A 27,058-nucleotide genomic window follows, 5' to 3' on the forward strand; every position below is an offset into this window, starting at 1 on the left:
AACTGAACAATCATGACCAACAACAGAAATTAAACTGAATAAAGAGAAGGGTAAGGACACAAGGAGAGAGTATGGTGAGGAATGGTACAAAGATAATAGAGTAAATGGGTTCTAAGTCCCAGTGTGATAAAAGAATTGCTGGCACTAGAATGCATGAGCCAGTAACGTGTGAACTGATGATCAGGGTAGAACTGAAATTATGGAGGGGGTTATAATTTTTTGTTATTATTGTATAACAGACCTGGGGTATGACCATGATAGCTGAGGTGGGGTGGAAACTTTGCAGGAAGTCAAGATATTAAGAGGCCAGGAAGGTAGAGGAAGAGTCACCTACCTGGATGTTGAGATCATCAAGAATTAGAATAAAGAAGTATTAGGGAAAATGAGCCATATAAGACAAAATCTTCATTAAATGAGAAGGAAGTCAGTCAAGGTTCCATGGAAAACTGCAAGGATGTATCATGAGATTGAATATCCTGTTTTCTATTTGATGTTAAGGAAGGTGGGAGGGAGAGTGATCTGGAAGTAGCAAAGCAGGTAAAGGATAACCCCTCCAGGCCCAAGGAAACTCCGGGTGTCTGCAAGAGAAAATTCCACTGCTTGAGTAGACTGCAAAAAAGAATCGGTGTCCTCCAGTGTAAACGAAGTTTCAGTTGCAGAGGTTCTTACTCAGGAGCTCATGGCCTCAGGAGGTTCATAACCTTAGATGTGAAAAAAATTACATTTTTATTTTCACTAACCTCTGAGCTCTGAATTTTTCTTTACTTACGAGACGTAGGCAGGACACATAGTAGTATCAGCAATACTTGCGACTTTGTAACCAAAACAAATCAGATATTCTCATCAAACTACTTGTTGCAGGCAATTCAAAGCATTATTTATGCTCATCAGTATCTAAAAGGGCAGTTGTTAAACTCACTCCTGGATTATTTAATGAGTGAAAAAAAGAACAAACATATTACTATATCTAAAAATGTTAACAGCTATATTTCAAAATAATTGTTCTCCTTCGTAAGTCGTACATATTTTTACCCATTTAAAAACATTAGTCTAAGAAGGGGAACAGAGGCTGCTCAAAATATTTAAGAATCCTTAAGAACAAGAAGGTAAATAGAAAAAGACAATGGAAGGTTTCAGGAGTTGGAGAGCAGTGGGAGAAAAGACTCTGCCAAGCGAATAGACAGAGCTGCGGGGAAATGAACCCCAGGTGAGCGGCGGAAAAGGAGGGTGATAGAGAAAATGTTAGGTGAAAAAGGCAAGCTGCAATGCACAATGCATGATGCCATCTGTACAAAGCACCAAAAAAATGGATATATATTTTTGTAAATGGAAAGAAAATCTTAGGAAGTTACATACAGTAACAACAGTGGTTACCAAGGAAAATGAAACAGCACAGAAGGGAGAGCAAGGAAAGTAGGGAGGAAAGCAATTTTCTGTATTGTTGCCATTGTTTACCACAAGCTACTACATTTAAAAAAACCAAAAAAACAAAAAAAACCACTAGCTCTTTTTAGAGGAATGCCCTTTCTGTTTTCCTCAGTATATTCTTTGGTATTTCTGCAGAATACTAACGATTAGACCTCAGGTCTCCAGAAAACTCAGAGATACATTCTCTCAGGAAATGCTGAGAAAATGAAACTTTCTATAGCAGGGTGAGATGGGCATCAGGGGGAATGCATTTTGCTCTCTGGGGCTGTCATGAAACCATCAGCCTTGTGTCCGCCCTTCACAACATTTGACTTTCGTGTTGAGATAAGCAGGAAACTGAAAGTCTCATCTCCTGGAGTGCTCTCCTCATGACTCAAAGCATGTCTGGGAAAAGAAACTGACAAGCAGACCAAAGATTAATAGGCAGGTCTTATCAGATGTAACAGACAGTGACAGTACTTCTCACACGGCTATTGCTGGTGTACAGGAACCTGTGGATTTCTTCGTTTACCACATGTAGAGCCAACTTAATGAACTCATTTATTAGTTTTCTCAGTTTGTCAATCGATTTTCTTGACTTTTCTAGGTAGATTACATGCTTAGCAAAGAACATAAACAAACAGTACGCATTCTGACTTTCCCTTCGAATATTTACAACTTTATCACTTCAGCTTCTCTTATTCCATTGGCTGGGGTCTCCAGCACTAACAAGAACACTAAAAATAAGCTTAGTATTGTTCTTCCTTTCATGGGAAATATTTCACCAGTTGGCTTTGCTACATGCTTCAGGTGGAAAACTACCCGTTATCACGTTGAGGAAGTTTCTTTCTTCTCTTAAAACTAGTCTTTCAGAAAGAGTTACTTAATTTCATTTAATATACTTTTTACCATTAACTGAGATGGTCCTATTGTTTTCCTCCTCAGATTTATTTAGTGTAAATGACACTGATATATTTCCTAAGGTCAAATCACCCTTGAATCTTGGGCTAGCTTTATCCTATAGTATCAATATATTGTTTGATTCAATTTGCTAGTGTTTTACTTGGGATTTTACAAATACATGATAAGTGAGAATAGACATTGTTCTCTTTTTCTGTTTCATCCTTGTCTGACTTTGCTAGCAGGGTTATGGCTAGCCCCAAAGAGCATCTTCTCTTTTGCATATTTTTTCTTTCCTCTAAAAATCTTTGTGTAAAGTAAGAATCATCAATTATTTTTACAGTCTTATAAAAAAAATCTGGCTCTTTAAAGAGTACGTCTCTGACAATTTTTCTTTTTTTTTTTTAATTTTTTTACCCGTTAATGGGTTACCACGCTTTTCCATTCCTTCTTACAATTCAGGCTTGCCCATGGTCCAAGACAATCCTCAAATACTGGCAAAAAGGAAAGCAATGACAAATTTACAACAGCACCACACTCTTTTAGTATCACTGAAGCTCCCTTAATGTGTATTTAATAAAACATTGATTCAATGCTGAAGATACAAATAGGATATCTAAATTTAATCCAAAAAAGTTGTTATTTTTAGAAAAGAATTTTAATAACTCCTAGAAAATGGGGACAATTCATTCAAAGATTAATTAAAGGCTGGGTGCAGCGGCTCACACTTGTAATCCCAGTACTTTAGGAGGCCAAGGCGGGTGGATCACCTGAGGTCTGGAGTTTGAGACCAGTCTGGCCATTATGGTGAAACCCCGTCTCTACGAAAAATACAAAAATTAGCCAGGTATAGTGGCAGGCACCTGTAATTCCAGCTACTCGGGAGGCTGAAGCAGGAGAATTGCTTGAACCCAAGAGGTGGAGGTTGCAGTGAGCCGAGATCGCACCACTGCACTCCAGCCTGGCGACAGAGTAAGACTCCATCTCAAAAAAAAAAAAAAAAAAGTGCGCATCATAATTAGTGATAAGAATATATGCTTAGTCTATTTAAGATATATTTGTCTTTCAAAGTTTCTTTAGCTATTTCCACAACAGAACCTATAAAGAACGCACAGCTGCCTAACAGATGTATAATTTCAGTGTTTAGATTCCATTCTTTCTAGCTTCATTCTGCTAGAGGTTTTAGATTTTCTACTTCCATCTGGTTTTTTGTTTTTTAGACAGAGTCTTGCTCTGTTGCCCAGGCTGGAGTGCAGTGGCGCGATCTCGACTCATGGCAACCTCCACCTCCCAGGTTCAAGTGACTCTCCTGCCTCAGCTTCCCAAGTAGCTGGGATTACAGGTGCCCGCCACCATGTCCAGCTAATTTTTGTATTTTTTTAGTAGAGACAGGGTTGCACTATATGTTAGCCAGGTTGGTCTCAAACTCCTGACCTCAGGTTATCCACCTGCCTCAGCCTCCCAAAGTGCTGGGATTACAGGCGTGAGCCAACGCACCTGGCCCTCATCTGGTTTTTAACCTCCCTCAGTTTAGGTTCTGTTTCTCTACATCTTATTATATTTTAGTCTATTATTATAGAAGAACATATCAAATGTGAAACATCTTGATTTTAAAAAAAAAAAAAACCTTAAAAATGGCAAAAGCTGAGAAGGAAAAGAACATTCAGAAAAACAAACAAACAAAAAAACAGGTAACTAGAATAAGACAGCCAAATTTTCAGAATTTTCTATTTCTATTTAGATATCCCCACCCCTACAAATTTCAAATTCCTTATATTCCAGGTTCAGACACTCAGGATGAACTTAGCTTTACCCACCTTATTTGTACAAATTCTTAAGCTACAGTAGAAACATTAAGTAGTAGGATTTCTTTGAACTTACAGTATATATACCAAAATGTTTATATATGTTATCTTTGAGTAGTATAAATATAGGGGATTTTTACTTTTTTCTCAGGACTTCTCTGTGTTTCAATTTGTTCTGTTAGCATTATTTTTGCAATCAGGAGGGGAAAAAAGACTTGTTTTGAAAAGAAACTTTAAAAAAATGGGATGATTGGCCAGGCGCTGTGGCTCAAGCCTGTAATCCCAGCACTTTGGGAGGCCGAGACGGGCGGATCACGAGGTCAGGAGATCCAGACCATCCTGGCTAACACGGTGAAACCCCGTCTCTACTAAAAAAAAATACAAAAAACTAGCCGGGCAAGGTGGTGGGCGCCTGTAGTCCCAGCTACTCGGGAGGCTGAGGCAGGAGAATGGCGCAAACCCGGGAGGTGGAGCTTGCAGTGAGCTGAGATCCAGCCATTGCACTCCAGCCTGGGCGACAGATCGAGACTCCGTCTCAAAAAAAAAGGGGGGATGATTTTTAGATGTCTACTGTATCTAAAAATGTTAACAGCTATATTTCAAAATAATTGTTCTCCTTCGCAAGTCGTACATATTTTACCCATTTAAAAACATTAGTCTAAGAAGGGGAACAGAGGCTGCTCAAAATATTTAAGATTCCTTAAGAACAAGAAGGTAAATAGAAAAAGAGAGATGATGGAAGGTTTCAGGAGTTGGAGAGCAGTGGGAGAAAAGACTCTGCCAAGGGAACAGACAGAGCTGCGGGGAAATGAACCCCAGGGTGAGCGGCGGAAAAGGGGGGTGATAGAGAAAATGTTACATGAAAAAGGCAAGCTGCAGTGCACAATGCATGATGCCATCTCTACAAAGCACCAAATAAAATGGATATATATTTTTGTAAATGGAAAGAAACTCTTAGAAAGATATATACAGTAATGATGCCATAACCAATTACATTTAAATGACTGTTAAGAGAACAAAAGCAATTTAATAATATTCCATATTATTATTCAGCAGCATTAACAGGTAAAAATCAGATTTCATTTCTCAATCTATTGGACTCCAAAAACTGCCCCACAGATGGACTTATTCACTTTCATTTTCAACTGACGTTGCAGTATTTGGCATCTCCTTTTCTTCTTGTTCTCTCACAGGGTAGGTTTTAAATTTATTCTATGAAATCACACAAATAATTAGGTTATACAAGCATCTACCCAAGTTCAATTATTTTAAGAGTAATACTCATGGTAAAGCTGTGAAAAAAGATCTCTCTCTGGCTGGGCGCAGTGGCTCACACCTGTAATCCCAGCACTTTGGGAGGCCAAGGCAGGCAGATCATGAGGTCAGGAGATCAAGACCAACCTGGCTAACACAGTGAAACTCCGTCTCTACTAAAACTACAAAAACTTAGCCGGGCGTGGTGGCGGGCGCCTGTAGTCCCAGTTACTAGGGAGGCTGAGGCAGGAGAATGGCGGGAACCCGGAAGGCGGAGCTTACAGTGAGCCGAGATCTCGCCACTGCACTCCAGCCTGGGCGACAGAGCGAGTCTCCGTCTCAAAAAAAAAAAAGATCTCTGACCATCACCAATTAAACATGTATACATCTCAGAAATGAGAAGAGAAAAAAAAAAACTCATTTTTAAAAAAGGTATGTGGGAAGAATTTTGGACAAGTATTTTTTAAACAACTATATGCCACTGGCCTTTTAATACTGTTTAAGATGCAAAGAAAAAAAAAAATCAGTAAAGTAAAAAAGTGTAAGGCCAGGCGCGGTGGCTCAAGCCTGTAATCCCAGCACTTTGGGAGGCCGACACAGGCGGATCACGAGGTCAGGAGATCGAGACCATCCTGGCTAACACGATGAAACCCTGTCTCTACTAAAAAATGCAAAAGCTAGCTGGGCGAGGTGGCGGGCGCCTGTAGTCCCACCTACTCCGGAGGCTGAGGCAGGAGAATGGCGTAAACCCGGGAGGCGGAGCTTGCAGTGAGCTGAGATCCAGACCCTGCACTCCAGCCTGGGCGACAGAGCGAGACTCTGTCTCAAAAAAAAAAAAAAAAAGTATACATGGGAGCCAGGCACAGTAGCTCACAGCTGTAATCCCAGTACTTTGGGAGGTTAAGGCGGGAGGATCTAAGCTTGAGTCCAGGCAGCCGAGGATACAGTGAGCAATGTTCACATCTCTGCACTCCAGCCTGGGGAACAGAATGAGCGAGACCCTGCTTCAATCAATCAATCAATCAATCAATCTCAAAAGATTAACTGTGGAAAATTTAAATGTGGAAAATCTCTACCACATTTTAAATATTAAAAGAGAAGTTAATTGTTAAAAGTCAACTCTGTGCCTAGTACATATCCTCATCTTAAAATTCTCCTCCTCCATTTGACAATATAATTATGCAGTTAAGAGCATGGACTCTAAAATCAGACTGCCTGGGTTTGAATCCCAGCTCTGCCACTTATGAACTATGCAACCCTTGACAAGTTACTTAACCTTTGCAGCCTTAGTTTCCTCATGTAAAAGGGAACTGATAACAGTAACTATATCATAGAATACTTGTAAAGGTTAAATGGATTCAGAGTAAGGAAATATGTCAGATACCATTTAATCCATCTCAATCTTGTATTTTATTGCTCAATATTCCTTAAACTAAAACCCATTTACCTTTTATATGTGAATAATGGCTGAACATTAATTTAAAACTTCCTAAAACTCAAAATCTCATACACTAAGTAAAAATAAAATATTGAACTAGAGTTTCCTTTTGAGTGCTTTTTATGTTATTTAATGTTTCCAAGGTTTGATAAACTCAAACAATTCCATAAAAAGGAATTAGATATTTGAGTTAATGTTCCAATTAAAAGGGTTATCATAAACAGCTTAAAAATCTGAGATAAAATTAAATGATACACTTAATGCTAAAATAGTACTGAGAATCAGAATGCATTTGGAAACAGGCCACTGAGAAGATCAAATGGTCATCTATAGTACTGTGACAGCCTCATACAGAGAAAAAGAGAATGGGATTTGGTGTCCAAAGGCCTTAATGGGAACTTAAGGTGGGAACTTAATGGGAACTTAACGTGTCCAAAGGCCTTAATGGGAACTTAATGGGAACTTAAGATAATGGGAACTTAAGACTCTTAACAAAGAGTCTGAAATTGGTACAAACACAAGAAACAATTGTTTCTCTATCCCTATTCCTAATTGTGGTTGGTCAAATCTCCCTTTTCCATTTATTATAGAGATCTTGAAAAGCTCCCATAGCTTTCGGTTATTAAAAAGTGCAGTCCAATTTACTGCAGTTTAAAACTTTAACCTTTGGTCTTAAAATCACCTCCTTTCTCTTCAAATTCAGATTGGGTGCACAGTCCAAGAGAGCTAGCCTGAAGGAAGGGATGTGGTCTGATCGATTAGGGGAGGGAGGAGGGAGACTAGAGTAGCTATCTCAGTTGCCACTTCCCTGGCTAATACTGACTACACTATCACAAGCAGACAACAGATAGCTTTTCTTCTGGGTACAAGTGGAGTTCTTTCCTGACAAAGGAGACTAGAGGCTGTCAGCCCACGTAAAGATCTGCTCCAGCTCACCCTCCATTTGTTGTATTGTTTTGTTCAGTTTTGAGATAGGGTCTTACTCTCTCTGGCAGACTGAAGTGCAGTGATAAGATCACAGCTCACTGCAGCCTCAACCTTCTGGGCTCAGGCAGTCCTCCTGCCTCAGTCACCCAAGAAGCTGGAAATATGAGACAAGGCCTCATTCTGTCACCCAGGCTGAAGTGCCGTGGCATGATCTCAGCTCACTGTAGCCTCAACCTCCTGGGCTCAAGCCAATCTGCCACCTCAGCCTCCCGAGCAGCTGGGACCACAGGCGCCCACCACCACGCCTGGCTAATTTTTATATTTTTTGTAGAGACGGGGTTTCGCCACATTGCCCAGGCTGGTCTCAAACTCCTGAGCTCAAGTGATCCACCCACCTCAGCCTCCCAAAGTGGTAGGATTAAAGGCATGTGCCACCACACCTGGCCTGGCTCATTTATTTGTGCAGACATGGTGTCACTATGTTGCCCAGGCTGTTCTCAAACTCCTGAGCTCAAGTGATCCTACCACCTCAGCCTCCCAAAGTACTGAGATTATAGGTCTGCGTCACCTCACCCAGCCTCAGTTCACCCTCTTCCAACTGCTTTTGCTTCCCTGTCTAGCACAGCCTGCCTGGCAAGAAGGCTGGTGCCTGGTTACATTTGCATTACCCACCTGAACTAAAAGAAGGTCACTGCCACCCCTCGATCCAAACTGAGATTTCTAATTTTCCTTATCCTTTGCTCAAATAGGTACAGAAAAACCAGCCTGCTACACAATATTGTCTAGGTACTCAGATGTTCCATTCCATCTTCTGCTAGTATTCTTAACCTCCAGGAATGGTTCTACTAGACCTCTCCACATTAAGCTTCTAAGGGAAGGACACCCCAAGGGAAGGAGAAGGAAACAAAAACTACAGTGCTCCCCGCTAGGCACTAATCGCTGCAATGACTACTCTGGCACAATTCCTTCTCTCCCCAACTTGTGACCTAATTCTGCCACATCTTAATAAGCCCTGGAAAGGATTCTGGTCACTAAAGCCTAGGGCTTTCTTTAGTATGTGGAGTCTTTGACTTTACTTTATATGTAACTTTGAGGTCCTAGTCATCCACTCTGAGTGAATGAGGAAAAGTCTGATTCTATTTACCTCTTTCTTTTTAGAGACAGGGTCTCGCCATGTAGTCTAGGCTGAAGTGTGGTTGCTATTCACATAGCACACTATTCTCATAATGCATTTCAGCCTCAAACTCCTGGCCTCAAGAGATCCTCCCACCTCAGGCTCCCTAGTAGGTAGAATTACAGAGTTCAGCTCTAGTTCTATTTACTCTTTTACACCAACTTGTTTGGTGGGAAAATTAACCTTCATTAGCCTCCAATTCTTGATGTACAAAGCAGGAAAAGCAACAAAATTTCCTGTATCAATTTGCCAGTACTGATAATAAACAGAAGTATTTTGCAAATTCAAATGTGAATATTAATACGGAAGCTAAAATAACACATACTTTTAGAAAGTATCAAGATCACATTTAATTTTCAAGCACCCTATATGTGAAGCCATTTTAAGATAGAAATGTCCAGCTTATTTCTCTCTCAGAAATATTCTTCACTAATATTCATTAAGCTACTATGTGGCAAGCACAGTATTAAGCACTGAACTGCAATTATCATTCATTTAGTCCTCACAGTAACCCTGAGAGAGAGGACCATTACCATCCTCATTTTACATATGAGAAAAGGAGCAATTAACAACTTTGGCTCAAGGTCACAAACCTAATAAGCAGAGTGCAGTAAGGCACAGAAAGCAATAAACACACTGATGCATAACTAAACCTAGAAATAAGCCAACATTTAGTTAACCTTTTTAGTTATTTCATAACCAGAAAAATGGAAAGTCACAATAACCATATCAGGATTTCTTTATTTTTTTTAAGACATTAATGCCTTCTTTGTGTAAAGATTCAACCTCAGTTGAATGACTTCTTTTGTTGTCTCTCCTCAGTGATGTGACCAGAGAAACCTGTTACAAACCATTTACTCTTTTATGCAAATTGATAAAATGCTAAGAAAAAACAGGGAAGAGTGCCTAACTTTAAGAAAAAAGGCTTGTGAACACAATTGAAGTTACTATGCCATCCATTAACAATCAACGTTACTACCATAGGAACAAACACAGGAGGGTGAGGTGCACATCTTTAATAGTATAATCTACTTCATTTAACAAATGTCTCATTTTGGATAAGATTTTTTTAATGTAAAGAAACTTTGCATATATTTAAGATACTTACATTTATTTTTAGAAAAACCTTACCTTATTATTATCCCTTGCCCTTACAGCCAGAAAAACATCAATTTGACCATTGTTAGAGAAGAAAAACTTCCTAGGTTACTGAACTCTTAGGTTCAGTAATTGCGGTCTGATAAATTAAACTGACAAAAAACACATCTACAAGAGAAATGACAGATTTGATTCACATATGTAGAAGAATTCACAGAAAAATGTGACCCAAAGGGGCTGTCTGAATTTGGGGCATGTGTATCACTAGGGAAACTGGAAAAGAACAATGGGCTCTTGCAGGAAAACAAGTAACATGTAGGACAGACAAACAGACCCTTAGGAGAACAGTTGGAGATAGGATAGTTTGTAACAATGTTTAGGTGAGGTGACAAATTCTCTCCAGTGACAAGACTCAATCTTCACTGCTTGCAAAACTCCCAAGGAAGGGATTTATGACAACTGGAGGTTATGACAATTGAGTTCTTTGGGGAGGATCTAGTTTTAGGCAGACAAGGGAGTTCAGGGGGAAAAAGAGCTATTCTCAAATGTTTTCATATTAAAATACATGTTTTGTTTGTCTGAGACAGGGTCTTGCTATGTCACTCAGGCTGGAGCGCAGTGTAAGATCACGGCTCATTACAGTCTCCAACTCCTGGGCTCAAGAGATCCCCCCACTTCAGCTTCCTGAGTTGCTGGAATTACAGGTGCATACCACATCTCACTAATTTTTAAATGTTTGTAGAGACAGGGTCTCAACATGTTGCCCAGGCTGGTCTCGAGCTCCTGGGCTCAAGTGATCCTCCTGCCTCCGCCACCCAAAGTGCTGGGATTACAAGCATGAGCCACCACATTCCCAAATAATTTTTACGTTGTAGTAGCATATTCTGGATGCCTCTGCCATGGACAGATACAAATATCTGAATATTTATTTTGTACAAAGCATGCATGTGTACTGTTGGCAATAGGAAATATTTTACCACAAAAATCAGACCAAGGAGCTTATAACAAGTTGAGAGTATAAGACAAATGAAATTTAAATTTGCTGTTTTTTATTATTCATACAACAGCAAAGAAACCTTACATCATGAATGTTTTTTCAGCTGGCAAACTGGCAAAGATAAAAATAGACTGATATGGCTGGGGGCAGTGGCTCACGCCTGTAATCCCAGCACTTTGGGAGGCCAAGGCAGGTGGATCACGAGGTCAGGAGATCGAGACCATCCTGGTCAACATGGTGAAACCCTGTCTCTACCAAAAATATAAAAATTAGCTGGGCATGGTGGCATGCACCTGTTGTCCAAGCTACTCGGGAGGCTGAGGCAGGAGAATCACTTGAACCCGGGAGGCAGAGGCTGCAGTGAACCAAGATGGCACCACTGCACTCCAGTCTGGCAGCAGAGCAAGACTCGGTCTCCCAAAAAAAAAAAAAAAAATATATATATATATATATATATATACACACACACACACACACACACACACACACACACACACACACAGACTGATATAATTATGTTGGGAGGAGAGAATATACTCAAATACTGTTGGCTGGAATATGAATGGTTATGAAGATTTTGTGGGGTGGCCTGGCACTTTCCATCAAATCTGCATGGCTTCTCTAATAGTAAATGCATTCTTTTTTTTTTTTTTTTTTTTTTTTGAGACGGAGTCTCACTCTGCCGCCCAGGCTGGACTGCAGTGGCCAGATCTCAGCTCACTGCAAGCTCCGCCTCCCAGGTTTACGCCATTCTCCTGCCTCAGCCTCCCAAGTAGCTGGGACTACAGGCGCCCACCACCTCGCCCGGCTAGTTTTTTGTAATTTTTTTATAGTAGAGATGGGGTTTCACCATGTTAGCCAGGATGGTCTCAATCTCCTGACCTCGTGATCCGCCCGTCTCAGCCTCCCAAAGTGCTGGGATTACAGGCTTGAGCCACCGCGCCCGGCCAGTAAATTCATTTCTAAGACTTCATTTCATGAAATAAAAACAGTCTCAAAGGATATGTACAAACACCACAGCAGTATTTGTAATGCAAAAGAAAAAAATGGAAATAATCCAATTATTCAATAGGAAACTGGTAAATAAAATTAAGGTATAACCAGAAAATGGAATAACTGCTTAACTATTATAAAGAATGAAAAGATAGAGGCTGGGCACAATGGCTCACTCCTGTAATGTCAGCACTTTGGGAGGATCACTTTAGCCCAGGAGTTCAAGACCAGCCTAGGCATCATGGTGAGACCCTACCTCCACACACAAAAAAAATTTTTTTCATTAGCTGGGCATGGTGGCATGCACCTGTGGTCCCAGCTATTCAGGAGGCTGAGATGGGAGGATTGCTTGAGCCCAGGAGTTGGAGGCTGCAGTGAGCTGTTTGCACAACAAACAGTTAGGTTCAAGCGATTCTCCTGCCTCAGCCTCCTGAGAAGCTGGGATTACAGGTGAGCGCCACCACACCCGGCTAATTTTTGTATTTTTAGTAGAGACAGGGTTTCACCATGTTGGTCAGGCTGGTCTCGAGCTCCTGACCTCATGATCCTCCTGCCTCAGCCTCCCGAAGTGTTAGGATTACAGGCATGAGCCACCCCATCTGGCCAAGGATTTATACTAGATTTTAAAGCATTCTGATGGGCAAAGAACCAGGGAAAGGAAAGTCAAAGGCAGTACTGTCCGATATGAAATGTAATTTTAAACTTTCTAGTTGCCACATTAAAAAAGTAAAAAGAATCAGGTGAAATCAGTTTTGTTTTTTTAATCAAGACAAAGTCTCACCACGTTGCCCGAGCTGGTCTCAAGCTGCTGGGCTCAAGCGATCCTCCCACAGTGCCGGGATTACAGGCGTGAGCCACTATGCCCAGCCAAAATCAGTTTTAATATATTTCTTTAATCCAGTGTATCCCTAACAGTATCATCTCACTATATAACCAATATTTAAAAAGCAAAATGAGATATTTTACATTTTTTGGTACTATCTTCAAAATCTAGTACGTAATTCACACTTAAGCTAGCCACAATTCAAGTCTTCAACAGCCACATGTGGTAGTGGCTATCTATTGCAGTAGACAGTATAGGTCTAAGGATTCTGAACCCAAACCTGAATCTGACATTTAGGTGACTTAGGCTGATAAAATAGTAGGAAAGTAAACAAAGCAGAAAAGGCTGACTTGGCCAGAGCAGGAGACCAGTCTGAGCTATTTTGGATTTTCTATTGTAAGCAAATAAGACAACAGGGAAAAATATTTAACAAATAGGGATGATGACCAGAGTAGTATTTCAGAAAGATTAATAGTTTTTGCTAAGCTACACACCTACAAATTCAACATGCAATTTTCCCCCACATTTTTATTATGTGAAAGATTATAAAATGAAGAAAGAATAATCTGTCACCCAGTGATTGTATTTCATTGATTTGGTGTACATTTAAGATACTTCTGAACAGTTACCACTGAAATATTTTTAGTTCATGACATTTTTAAATGACTTCTTGAAAAATGCAGACATTAAGAGCCTCACCAAAATTTAACAGCCTTTACTTTAACATTTTCTAACAAGAGCTTCTTTTAGCCAGGAATCTAAAATATTCTTACATAGAAATTTAAAACACTCAAGACCCTATACTCTTGAAATACACTACAAGGCGTTTTAATTACTAACACGAAAACTACCTACAAATCTTAATATACATAAAACAGTATCGAAACTATCCAAGTCTCCTACAGATTTCTCACCTTCGAAATTGAGAGTCTATCTTCTCAACATTTTGATACTTTACCCAAAGGCTAAAGAAAAAAAAAAATTAATGCTCAAAAAAGGAGGTAAGAAAGCAGGATACAGGAAGGGCACCGCAGGCATAAGCCATAAGCCATATTCCCTTTGGTACTTGCAAGGACTGCCAAGGCTGGCATGATTTTTCAGCCAAAAGTCAGAAGTCCAGTGATGTCATTAGGACCAAAAGCATTATATGACCTTCAATTTCGGCAGCTAACTGTGCTGCAAGTCATGAGATTTTCTTTTTTTTTTTTTTAAGCAGAAAGGTTATCTTAAAGTTCACATTGTTCCTTTTACTTTTTAAGATAAAGAACGAATATCCAGATTGGGTTAGTGTGGCATCCATGATTGCACAGGTACTCAGTAGTAAAACCAGTATCAGACATTATTTATAAAAAATTAGAAGTTGAAACTTAATCATTCTGCTGCTTCTTTATAGCTTTTTATATTTCCCAAATTAACCACAATAAATGTATTGCCTTTATAATTTTTTAAAAGCTACAAAAACTGCTCGCTTTACTGAATACTTCTGGCCAGGTGCAGTGGCTCACACCTGTAATCTCAGCACTTTGGGAGGCCGAGGTGGGTGGATCACAAGGTCAGGAGTTCGAAATCAGCCTGACCAACATGGTGAAACCCCGTCTCTACTAAAAATACAAAAATTAGCCAGGCTTGGTGGCACACGCTTGTGATCCCAACTACTTGGGAGGCTGAGGCATGAGAATCGCTTAACCCGGGAGGCGGAGGTTGCAGTAACCCGAGATCGCGCCACTGCACTCCAGTCTGGGCGACAGAGCGAGACTCCATCTCAAATAAATAAATAAATACTACTGAATACTTCCAGAAACAATCCCCTTGTCCTTCGTTGCCTAAGGTCTCACTCTGCGGGCTACCTTCTCAGGAAAGCCTTCCAAAGTACCCGCATCCCAGACACCCCAGCTTCCCTTATCAGTCTTTTAACATTCCCTGGACTTCTTTTTGTAGATCTTAACGTAACTACAACTGGATAATTATTTAATGTCTATCTTCTCTACCCAGGCCTTAAGTTGAAATTTTTCAAGGCTGGCCAGGCGCGGTGGCTCACGCCTGTAATCTCAGCACTTTGGGAGGTCGAGGCAGGTGGATCGCCTAAGGTCAGGAGTTGAGACCAGCCTGGCCCACGTGGCAAAACCCTGTCTCTACTAAAAATACAAAAAGGAGCCAGGCGTGGTGGCAGGCACCTGTAATCCCAGCTACTCAGGAGGCTGAGCCAGGAGAATAACTTGAACCCAAGAAGCAGAGGTTGCAGTGAGCCCAGATCACACCACTGCACTCCACTGGGCAACAGAGCAAGACTCCGTCTCAAAAAGAAAAAAAAAAAAATTCTCAAGGCTGTTTTAGGTTCTTCGCTAGACCATACAAGGAGTTCCTGATACGAGGTCTATAACCTACAATCTATAATTCTATAATCTATAACCTATGTCTTCCTCTGCCAGATAAATGCACCTGCCTGAAATGAGACCACAAAAGTGAAGAACAGAGAAGACAACCTCAATTAATTATATCATTTGAGCACTTAGGTCTAGCCATGTCTATTTCTCGACCTTTCAAAATCATGGGGGTTAGTCGGGAGAAGCTTTTCCCTCCTTTAAGCTAACCTGAGTTAGGGTTGTCACTTGTAAGCAAGAGTCACTTGAGAGAGCCACCCAATTCCCACTGTCGGAATATAAAATCTAAAATCTATACAGCAATGACTCCCAAATGCCTACCTCCAGCGCAAACCTCTGTCAAACCCCAGACCCATACAGACAACTGCCAAGTGGAAATCCCTACTTGGCTGTTTCAGATACCTCAAACTCCATGTGATCCAACCAATACTATTTTCTTCCACAAACCGCCCTCCCTCCATTTTTCATATCAGTCACCCACATCTACCCTGCTTTCCAAGCTAGAAATCCAGGAGTTGTTCTTGCCAATCCCATTCCTTCTCTCATCCATAGCTAGTTACCACCTCCTGTCCATTCCAGGCCCTAATTATCTGCCACCATCTTAACCCATTTATGCCTGAGGTTGCAATTTTTTGAATTTTTGCAATCAGACCTTGGCGATGACCTTGAGCAGGATATAACTAGAACTCCCGCATGCTTAGCGTTCCAACAATGGAACACTAGGCATAAATGGGTTTAATCTGGGCCAGGCCAGAAAGACCTTCCCACAAGTTTGAACATCTTCAGTCTTCCTCTCTTCAAAATGATTTTCCAACATGTAACTAATCTCCCTAACTGCAAAAGTGATTATAATATATTATCCCTATATCTTAGCATACTCCTGTCCTCCTTCATAAGTCAACAACCAACTATAAACAGCTGGATCAAGAGCCAAGCTCCACTGTTCCAGACTTTAGCGGTATAACAAATCTGTGCCATAAGGAAGGCTCATCAGAAATATAAAACTATAAAAGAACAACAAAGTCTACAACAACAGCATAAATAAAAGATACTCAAAGATAATTTACTCATCTATTCAATGTCTACTCATTAGTTATATATTAAACTGCCCATATGAACTGGCTTAGGGACCACAGGGCCTACTCTGAGACGGAGTCTACTGATCATCTGATCTCCCTATGCCCCTAACTAGTGTTCTTCTCAAAAAACACTACTGGGCATTTCCAGGAACATCCAAGAGCTTTGATTAGGGAGAGAAACCCTATTCATCAATTCTAAGATGCATCCATTTTTCATATTTTAGCATCTCTGGAATTGGAGTGCACCTTACAATCAATGGCTTCTTACAACTAGACGCATATTTTAAGTGGTCTGTAAAATTACAGTGTATCTTACAATGGACATAACTCAATGCAACTCAACATTTAATCCTGTGTTAAAAAGTTGGTCCAACCTGGTCAATATGAACCTTGTGATGTTAAAAAGACATCCTAAAGCCTAAAAACTAGTAAAAGGTGGGAAAGTAGAAAAGGGAAAGAAATGGTTCCTATTTCAAAATTTAGTGTGATAGGAAACCCATTCTCCTTTCTCTCCATGGTTCGCTGTTCCTAAGATCCAACAGTCAGATCAGGACAGTTCAACAGCTACTGCTAGGCTAGACAAAAAAAATATTTGTATAAAAATTGTTATAAAGGTCAGGCATGGTGCCTCACCTGTGTAATCCTAGCACTTTGGGAGGCTGAGGCGAGCGGATCAACTGAGGTCAGGAGTTTAAGACCAGCCCGAACAACATGGCAAAACCCCACCTCTACCAAAATACAAAAATTAGCCAGGCGTGGTCCCAGCTACCTGGAAGGCTGAGGCAGGAGAATCCCTTGATCTCAGGAGGCAGAGGTTGAGTGAGCTGAGATCGCGCCATTGCACTCCAGCCCAGGCGACAGTGCAAGACTCCGTCTTGAGGGAGGGAGGGAGGGAGGATTGTTTTAAAAAAAAAAAAAAAAAAAAAAACCAGGTAAACCAAGCAAATACCATAAAAAATATTTCGTTTAATGGAAGACCTTGGAAACTTCTGAGTGGCAAAGTGGTAAGAACTGGGCTTACAGATTAATTTAGGCAGAAATGCATAAGATTAGACAAAGGAGAAAAGTGAAGGGAAGAAAATCATAACATTAGTCCAGGTGGGATGAGAACTTGATTCAGAGTTAGGGGGTGGGGGTGGAGTCGCAGGGTGGTGGGAGGAGAACTATGTGAAAGCCAAATAACACTAGATTTGAAAATAAATTCATTCCTGAAAAAAAGTGAAACATTAAAATTCATAGGAGAAACAGAAAATCAACAGAAACCAACAGCTATTAAAGAAATTGAAGTGTTATTCAAAGTCCTCTCCAGAAAAAAAGATCTAGGCCTAAATGGTCATATAGGTGAGGTCTTCTAAACATTCAAGGAACACATAATCCCAGTCTAAAATTATCCTGAAAAAGAGAAAACGAAAGAAAGTTGCCCAACTCATTTTATGATTTGACTACTACCTTGACACCAATATGAATTCAGAACTGTCCCACAGTTAGCAAGAATAGAGAGCAGAAGAGTTATAATATCATAAAGCAGAATCAACAGATGTTGGCTACAGACAAGATATAATGAAATGCGAAAAGGTTTGGGTTTGGTATGACATCAACAGAAATAAAGAACACCAAAGAAGCAAGTTAAGGAAAAGAAGCTCAGAACAATCAGGTACAGATACGCATAAAGCAACTGCAAAAAAAAAAAAAAAACCAGATTCAGAAGACAAATAAAGAACAAAAAATTCAGAATTATTCCAACAGAAAGGTCTGAAAATCATTCTAAGGGACTAGAGACATAGAGAAAAGTGATCTAAAAAGTGAAACTTGGAGAACGCATATTAAAGAGGAAAGGAGGAACAGATTAGGCAGAAAAGTGGCGGAGAGGAACAAAGTCAGTATAATGTCACAGAAGGCCCCCCTTCATCTAGTTAATAGTTAACTCTTGCTCATCCTTCACAATCTGCCTGGGTTCCAACAAAGCATTTTTAAGGAATCTTTCCCAGATTCTCCCACCACCACAAGCACCAGGTCAGGTCTCCATTTGAAGTTCTTACAATATTCTGCACCTTAATTAAAATCACAATTATATTTAACTAGAGACTTTATTTTTCAATATGTATTTCCCCACTAGACTTTAAGCTCCATGAGGGAAGGATCTGTTGTATCTTACTGCCTTGCACCCTGTGTTAGAATACAGCGGGTATTTGTTAAATGAAATGTATAGATGAATGAAAGCCAAGGAAAGGCATCTGAAAAATGTGAAGTCTATGTTAAATGTTACAGAAAGCTCAAGGAGAGGACTTAGAAAAAGCTGATTAAATGTGTTGATGAGGTTCCTTGTGAAGGTGAAATCCAGATAACAAGGGGTTAAGAAATGAGTGGCTAGCCACCAACCAGGCAAAGTCAGGAAAAGTAGACTACTCTTGGCAATCTCTAGAGATGGATTGTGAATGATTAAATTTTAATTTCAATGTTGCGCTAGTTCTCAGTTCTTTAACAACCATGTGTTACTTTTATTACGAATAAGCTTTTTAAAATGTTAATAAGATTTGAAAAGGAAAAGTAGCAACAAGACGGCTTGAAGGAGTAGCAGACTTAAGGTTTTTGTAAATTGAAGAAATCTAAAGAACATTTGTACTTTAAAGAACCCAAATACGACAGAGAAAATAACTCACACTCCACTAAGTAGGAAAGTTAGAAGGAAAAAAAAAAAAAACCCCAAGGTGTTAATAAAAAAGACAAAAAAAAAAAAATTATCCCTCTTTGACGGAAGGTTAAGAAGCCAGTAACAGAAGGAATTTAGTGAAGGAGCTCCCGCTAGGTGCCTCAAACTCTTCTGTAAACGGTGGGGAGAAGTGAAGAAAGTAGAAGTTTAAACTGGGCTCCATGGAAAATGGAGGAAAAATTAAACAAGAACCGAGACTGGTTCTACTAAAAACGCATTCTACATTTCAATCGGCCTTTCATACACTCCCCCCATTCCTGGATCAGAGAATTGCCCATATTTTAGCTTCAAATTTAAAAATCTAAATAAGTCTGGTTCACATTCTTTCTTTCAACAACTGAAAACAATGAGACGCATTAAGTTACACTCTAATTCAAAGCTTAACTCCTCTCATAAGTAAATACAATAGTTTCAACTCAAGCAACAAAATAACGATAATTTCAAGAGTAACTGAAAAATGTTCCTAAACGTAGAAGTGTTTGCAAACAGTTTTTTTTTCCTAATTCGTTTGCCAGAATACGATGTTCCTGGGTTCAAATCCCAGGTCCCCTAGACAAGTTAACCTCTTTGCGTCTCGGTTTCTTCCTCTAAAATAATGAGGAATACAATAAACCAGAATCGTTAATAAGGATTAAATGACGCAACACAGGTGCCAAGTTCACAGTATGTACTCTGAACAGTTTGTTAATCGCTTAAAAGAGAAAACCTGCAGCAGTTCGACCAAATTAAAACATATGAGAGCATGAAAGTGTACCACGCTCAAACGCCAGACCCTAACACACAGCATATTATTTTTCTTCCCTGACGCAAGCTCATTTTTTTTTCCTTGCCAAATCTTTCCACTAGGAGTCTGGAAAGAGAAAAAAGGGTCCAGGCAATCCAGCAGAAAGTTTTCCAAAACCGAAGTGCGGAATCACCAGGCCACGGAGCGGAGGCCGCGCAGAACAACAGGTGAAGCAGCTCCGGGAGCTCGGGGGCCCGGGCCCCTTCCCGCGGCGACTTGGGGGCGGGCTGGCTGCTCCTCTCGCTCGACCCTCGCCCGAAACTCACTTTGTTCTCCCCTGTTCCTCCCCACAGCGTCGGGAGCCAAATCACGAATATCAGCCTCGCAGCTCCGGGGCGGGGAGAGGAGCGCCTTTCCCATTTAAGGATTCCAGAAGCGTCCCAGGAGCGGCTTTCGCCCACTTCGCTTCCCCAAACTCGGCCTGCAACCCGCGGGTGGGAGACAAAAGAGGGGCCGGCGGGGGTACGCGGCGCGGGGTGCTGTGGGTCTCTGGCAGGGCGGTCACGGCCCAGCGCGCGCCGAGGCCTGCGGAGCTGGCGGGGCCGGGCCGGGCAGCCCCTGGCTCCGGCCTCTGCGCGCCCGGCTGCCTCCGCAGCTTCGCCGGAGCCCCGCCGGCCTCCCCGCGGCGGCCAACCCCTCCCGGCCCGCACGCGCACTCCCAACTCACCCGGACTCCAAGGAACTCATCCTCCAGCCCTCGGCGCGGAGCGGGTGGGCGCGGCGAGCCGCCGGGGCGAAGCGGGGCCCGGCTCGGCCTCCGCCCTCGGCGTGCAGCGGCCCCGACCCGGTCGCCCCTCGATTGGGCCGTGCGATCTTCGCCGCGCGCGGACGGACGCGCCGAACCCTAGCCTTCCTGCCCGCCCTTGGCCCTCCTCCCTCCTCGCTCCTGCCTCCTCCCTCCTCCTTCGCCAAGCCCGGCAGGCGGATTCCAATCTCTGCAGCCGCCACCGCCACCGCCGACTCTCGCCAGGAGGGGAGGGGGCGGCGCGGGTGCGGGGGCCTGGGGGAGGGGCGGGCGTCGCGGGCCTTGCACGGCGCGCGCGCACTGGGAGGGCGCCCGCCCGCGCCGCGCGCACCCGACCCCGGGCGCCGGCCCCGCCCCACCCCGCCCCACCCCGCCCCGCCCCACCCTGGACACGAAAGGAGCCGAGCGCACGGCGGAAGCGCCCGAAGGGGTCGCGGAGCCCGGCGCCCCGCTGCCGGAGAGTAGGGCCAGCAGCCGGCAAGGGGGCGCCGAGCTGCTGGTGGTGCGGGCGAGTGGAGTCTTCTCCGAGCGGGCCCGCCGGCCCCTCGCCACACGCCCGCAGACGCGGTAGGGCGCACGCGATGGAACGGGGCGGAGGGGAGTGCGGACGCGGCTGCGGCGCCCTGCGGCCATCGGCGCCCGGGATGCCCGCTCCGGCCATCGGGGCCCGAGAGCCCAGCTCTTGTGGGCTCCTTCGCGTGGACCCCTCCTCCGGCCGACACTCACACTGCAGTGAACGCCAGTCAGCTGGCGTGAAATAAGCAGGTCGCTGGGAAGGCACCAAGTCACCAAGGTGGGGGATGGCCAGGTCGTGGTAGTTGCGACAAAGAAAAATGTAGTCACATTGGATTTGTTCCTCGCCCACCCACCGCTCCCGGCGTCTCTTCCCGGGCTCCTTGCCAGCGTGCCGAGGCGCAGGCAGGGTGATGGAGGCGCCCCGGCCGGGAAGATCTGCCGGGGAGAGCGGCTTTCCTCATCGATTCGGGAGCGCCAGGCCTGGCGCGCCCGGGCCCCTGTGATCTGCGAGCCCGCGAATTCCAGCGGCATAAGATAAGGAGCGGGGAGGGCCCAACAGGACTGAGGTCAGCCAGCTATAAATACGCCTCCAGTTTCACCGCGGGCTCACGCTGGTGACCTCGTGTACCCTCCGGAGGCTCATTCTGTCCATTTGGAAAATGCAACTAATTGTCGCCACCTGTTTTCTTCCATTTCCCCTCATTCATGGTGGAAAATGCTTTTAAAAGTATTCGATGACCTGTATATGAAGAAAGAGGAGATAGGCCCCTTTTTCACCAAATGTGTCCTTAACCTCCTTAGTAATCCAAGGAATGTATCGAGTTTAAGTCACTTAACAAAAGATGTTGTTTTGAAGATGTATTTTTAAAAATCAGTTTTAAAACTGGGTAAACGGAGTAAAAAGAAAGGGGGAAAGAAAACAATGTGCCAAGCACTTGTATTGACACACATTCTCGCCTGAAGAGATGTTTAGATTCCCTCATATTCTGGTGTAAATGTTTGAATTCCCTTGTATTTTTGTTTCAATTTTTGGTTTATCTTTTATTCTGTCTCCCTTTTCTTCTTACACCTGCCTTTGCCCTTAATGCTGCAGATAGCCTCCGTCATTCTGAATTATTTTTCAATTCTATTTTCTTCTCTTATCTTTTTTTCTGGGCTCTTCAGCTGTCTCAGGTTTGACAGTCATGGGTTATAGTATCTTGCTATGCAGGAATAATAGGATAAGTGAGATTACCTGCATCAACTAAAATTGGTCACTTTTCTTTCTCAAGTTTCCTTCATAATACCCAGCTTTAGTTTTTTGTTTGTTTGTTTGTTTTGTTTTTTTGGACAGAGTCTCGCTCAGTCGCCCAGGCTGGAGTGCAGTGGTGCGGTCTCGGCTCACTGCAAGCTCCACCTTCCAGGTTCACGCCATTCTCCTGCCTCAGCCTCCCAAGTAGCTGGGTCCACAGGCGCCCGCCGCCATGCTCGACTAATTTTTTTGATAAAAATACTCTACTAAAAATGTAGAGACGGGGTTTCACCGTGTTAGCCAGGATGGTCTCGATCTCCTGACCTCGTGATCCTCCCACCTCGGCCTCCCAAAGTGCTGTGATTACAGGCGTGAGCCACCGCGCCCAGCTCCGGCTTTAGTTTAAAGGAAAAGATGGGCCTTTTGCTTAAGGAGATTCAGATTGGTTGGTCAAAGCTCTCATTGATGTATGCTGAGCAATCTGTCGGCAGAGAAAACCATGGCAAGTGTGTTATTATGTTCTTTATAGCCTAGTTGGATTTTTAGACATATGAATTGGTCTATAAAATAGACAACAATCTCAGGTGGGAGCCTTAGTACATCAAGTTTCTGAAATGTGCAAATGAGTGTTGCCTGGCTTGTGTTATCTGCCACTGTAGAAATGAGAGCAAAATTGAAGCATCAAATTTTAAGTCATGATATCTTTGCTTCTCTGCAAAAGGCTCTCCTTTTCAAATCTTCTGGAATTTTTCACTCTCCTTTGATAAGGCCCAGCTAGTAGCCAGGCTTCAATCCTCAGCTTCAATGCCCTAGCTACCAGCAGCTAGTGGGGCATGCTGTTCTCCCTGGCTACTGGCATGTTTATGCATGCCAGCCCGTTTCTCCAGTCTGCCTGCCTAAGGAGACATCTGGACACATGTGGTCTGGCCCCTAAACTCAAAAACAACACCTCTGGATCCACAGTTAACATTCTATAATGTGTTGGTATTCCTTTAAGTGGGTTACCAGAATAGGCTGGAAATGCCTTTTCCTCTGCCCAGGTAGGTCCCAAGAGAGGTAGTTGTTACATGCCCAAAGCAGCATTCATTAATTACATTGTGCATTTAGTTATTTGTTTGTGGTCTGAGCCCCTCTGCCCCACTAGAATATAAACTCCATGAGCAAAAGACTTTGTCAGTCTCTTTTTTTAGAGACAGGTTCTCACTTTGTCACCCAGGCTGGAGTGCAGTCGTGTAGTCATTGTTCACTGTAACCTGGAACTCCTGGGCTTACGTGATCTTCCCACCTCAGCCTCCCAAGTAGCTGGGACTACAGGCCAGCTTGACTTTGTCAATCTGTTCTCAACTCTCTCCTTAGAGCCTAGTGCCTGGCAAGTCAATATTTGTTAAACGAAAGAAGAGAAATAAGCACACATGTCCTCTAAGCATTTCTGAACCTTGTCCCCAAGACCCTTTTAGTGTTAGAGGGTGGCATGGCTATCTTGGAAAGAGTGAAGGTTGGCTGGGAAAGCTGTGGATCACATCCTCTTCAGTGAAATGGGACTTCTGCCTTCAGGGATCCAAGTTGAATAGATTAATCCAAGCTAACCATTCAAAGTCATTTTCATATTGTAAAGATTTTATAAGGCAAAAGGCAGCACGAAGTCTCTGGGTCTGATGATAAGTTAGAGCCCAGTAAGGAGGGACAAGTGAAGGAATGCCATTGGTAGGGTGACCCTTTAGGTTGACTTCAAACCCGATATTAAATGGGTGGGGGTTAGGGAGAATAAACAGCTTCATTTTTCAGCAGCTTCATTTTTCAGCATTGACGCTGCTACATCATTTTTTTTTGGTTAATAGCACCCCATCATGGCTTAGAAGGACTAAACTGAAACAGAAACTGTGGTTAAGAATAAGATGGATGTACATAATTCAGTGCACAAAATAGAGGAAGTTTAAAAACCTGAATTCATTTTCATTGTGGTGGTACAGTGTTTTACTTATTCTTTTGTTTACTTCTAAACAACTAGCTCCTTCTCCCTTAGCTCCATTTTAATTTATCTTTGCCTCAAAGCACTGGCTACTATGATTGAAAGACAGATGATGGAGGATATTGCTGCCCTCACTTGGTCCTACCTAGTCCGTGGCCTCTGTATTTCTCCTTCACGTACTATCCGTACACCCTTTACCATACAACCTGATCTTTCCTAGGCTTTGAGGCAGGAAGAATTATCAGAGCTTCGGTCCCAAGCTCAAGACTCAGCTTCCCACTGCCTGACCCCTTTCTAAGAACTGACAGCCCTTCTCTTGTGTCTGAAACCCTGACCTGTTAGCTTGCCAGGACCTCAAATTTATCTGCTTGTTGTTTGGACTCAGCTGCATCCCTGCGCCCAGACTGCTGGGCAGTTGTAGGTATTCTTGGTGGCATCACTTAATTGCCTCCAGCTCTTTGTTTCTAGACTCCCTGTGTCTGTATTCTACCTATCTGTTGGGCCTCCCTTCCCTCATTACCTCAGGCTGGATGTCTTGATCCCCACTGCGCTCCTGAACTACCACCTGTTGTTTGCTCACTACTCTCTGGCTATCAGGCACTGCCTAGAGGACTAAGGGTCCTCCCACCAAGCACCAGGAGCTGAGGCCTCCCTACCCCAACTCCCACGCAGCCCACAGTAGATCTTGGCCTTCCCTGTCCTGCTGCAGCTCACCGCCCTGCCTTTCCCTATCCTCACAGCACCTGGTTTATTGCACTTGGATTATTTTTTAACCAGATAAAAACTATATATATTATATATGCTCTGGACATACCCTAAGTACGTATTAAAGCTGTATTATATGTAATTTTGGCTGGGCACAGTGGCTTATGCTGGTAATCCCAGCACTTTGGGAGGCCAAGGTGGGTGGATCATTTGAGGTCACGAGTTCGAGACCAGCCTGGCCAACATGGTGAAACCCCCTGTCTACTAAAAATACAAAAATTAGCTGGGTGTGGCAGCAGGCACCTGTAGTCCCAGCTACTTGTGAGGCTGAGGCGGGAGAATCACTTGTTGCAGTGAGCCCAGATCTCACCATTGCACTCCATCCTGGGCGATAGAGCAAGACTCTATGTCTCAAAAAAAAAAAAAAAAAAATCTATATATAGTTTTTTTTCTGGCTAAAAATCCAAGTGTAATGGGGTGTGTGTGTATATATAATCTATTGAATATAATTCAAATAGATTTCTAGTATTCTGAAATTGTGTGTGTGTAGGTGTTTGTGTGTACATATATATGTATTATATATGTACATACATATGTGTGTGTGTATATGTATACAGACACCCCATACATACACTCAAAAATGAAAAGACCCGTGTCTGATTCTTCTTCCTATCCCTAAACACTGATTCTACTCAAGAATTCCTCTGGAGCCAGTAGTCCAGAAATCGCAGCGTGTGGAACTGTATATGATTACCTTGGGAATGACTAGTAAAAGGAAGGGAAGGTGCAATGATAAAAGATTAAAGCTGAGATAAATGGGGAGATAAAACCTAGATCAGGAGTGCAGATTCATTAACACCATACTGTGCCTACTGTCCATGGCTTACATGGTTATTGGGATGTATTCCTAGATGTGGTGTATCACCAGTGTGACCGGGCATACTAGTTTACCCATCGGATATGTTGGAGGTACCTGACCCTGTGCTTGACTCAGAAATTCAGAGAACAGGAACTGTCTCATTCTCATTCCATTGTATCCAGTGTGCTGCTTGGCACACCAGTAGGTAGTCAGTAAGTATTTATTAAATAAATGAAATACTTAATTTTGTTCTCTGTTGGTAGTTTGCCCTGGCACATTTCTTTTTATTTCTATTAACCAAGGCAGGGTTAGGTGTTTTGTTTTGGTTTGGTTTTCCATATTTTTGAGGATTAATGATAAAGCACTTATCTTGTTGGAATGAGAGTCTACTAACAAATCCTGTACATCATAACAGGACTATCGTCTAACAACTTTTTCTCAATAAGTAAACTTTAAAACAACTTCCTTTATTTTTTCAAAAGGATACATAGTCATATATGTAACCAGTAACCAATACTTGTCAGTGTTTTTTTAAAATGTAGATTATTTTCCATTTAGTTTGCTACCTACCTTAAAGCCCCTCTTCCTCCGATCCTGAATGCTGCTAGCTCTCCTTCTAATTGGTCATTCCCTCTTTCAATTAATGTTGCCCAGTTGTTTAGATTTCTATTGTGAAACACCGGTCCCATTAAATCTGAAAACACTGCTATAGAGCAACATTTCTGTTGTTAGACTGGTCTCACTACTTTCTGAAGAATGGACCATATTCATTCTCCATTTAATGCCCTTCTCCTCCCTATACTGCCTGAGAAGTACCTCTTCCAAGAAGTCATCTTCGACTACTCCATCCTCAATGCCTTAGGATTTTCTCTCAATGGTCTACATCACTGACTTTCCACATAGCTTAGCTGTTCCTATGTCTTTCTCCCAAATAAGTTTTCATACCTTTGTTCTTCAACATAAATAGGGGCCTCTCAGCCTGAGGGAGACAGGTTAGCGAATACCAAAATACACGTGATATCAAAGAAGCAGTCCCAGGCCACTGGAGCTTACCAGTTGTTGAATCCTTGCTTCTGCGAATCAGTTGTTTTCAAAGTTGGCGGGTAGTTGCAAACTCCTTGATGCATCTGCTGTGCTGTTGCATCCTCCCTGCTGTCTATCTCCCCTACATAGGTACCACTGTCGCTATGGTCACGGTACTGAGCACCAGGGTTGCTAGGTTGCGCAACTTTAAGGGGGTGCCATTCACAACCTGCCTGATAT

At 42.7% G+C, this 27,058-nt stretch overlaps 1 protein-coding gene across 3 annotated transcripts in view; it reads right to left on the reverse strand.

The window, feature by feature from the left end:
- The window catches only part of BMPR1A (bone morphogenetic protein receptor type 1A), a 168,618-nt gene extending 147,801 nt beyond the window's left edge, over window positions 1–20,817 (reverse strand). For 2 of the 3 annotated variants that reach the window (XM_025397203.1, XM_025397205.1), the window contains exon 1: window positions 20,438–20,817. The gene's annotated coding sequence lies outside the window, so the exon portion shown is untranslated. The remainder of the gene's footprint in view (window positions 1–20,437) is intronic. The other variant, XM_025397204.1, reaches the window with a different exon arrangement.
- Between the last annotated feature and the right edge of the window lie 6,241 nt (window positions 20,818–27,058).

The sequence above is a fragment of the Theropithecus gelada genome, chromosome 9 (assembly GCF_003255815.1).
Source record: "Theropithecus gelada isolate Dixy chromosome 9, Tgel_1.0, whole genome shotgun sequence".
NCBI lineage: Eukaryota > Metazoa > Chordata > Mammalia > Primates > Cercopithecidae > Theropithecus > Theropithecus gelada.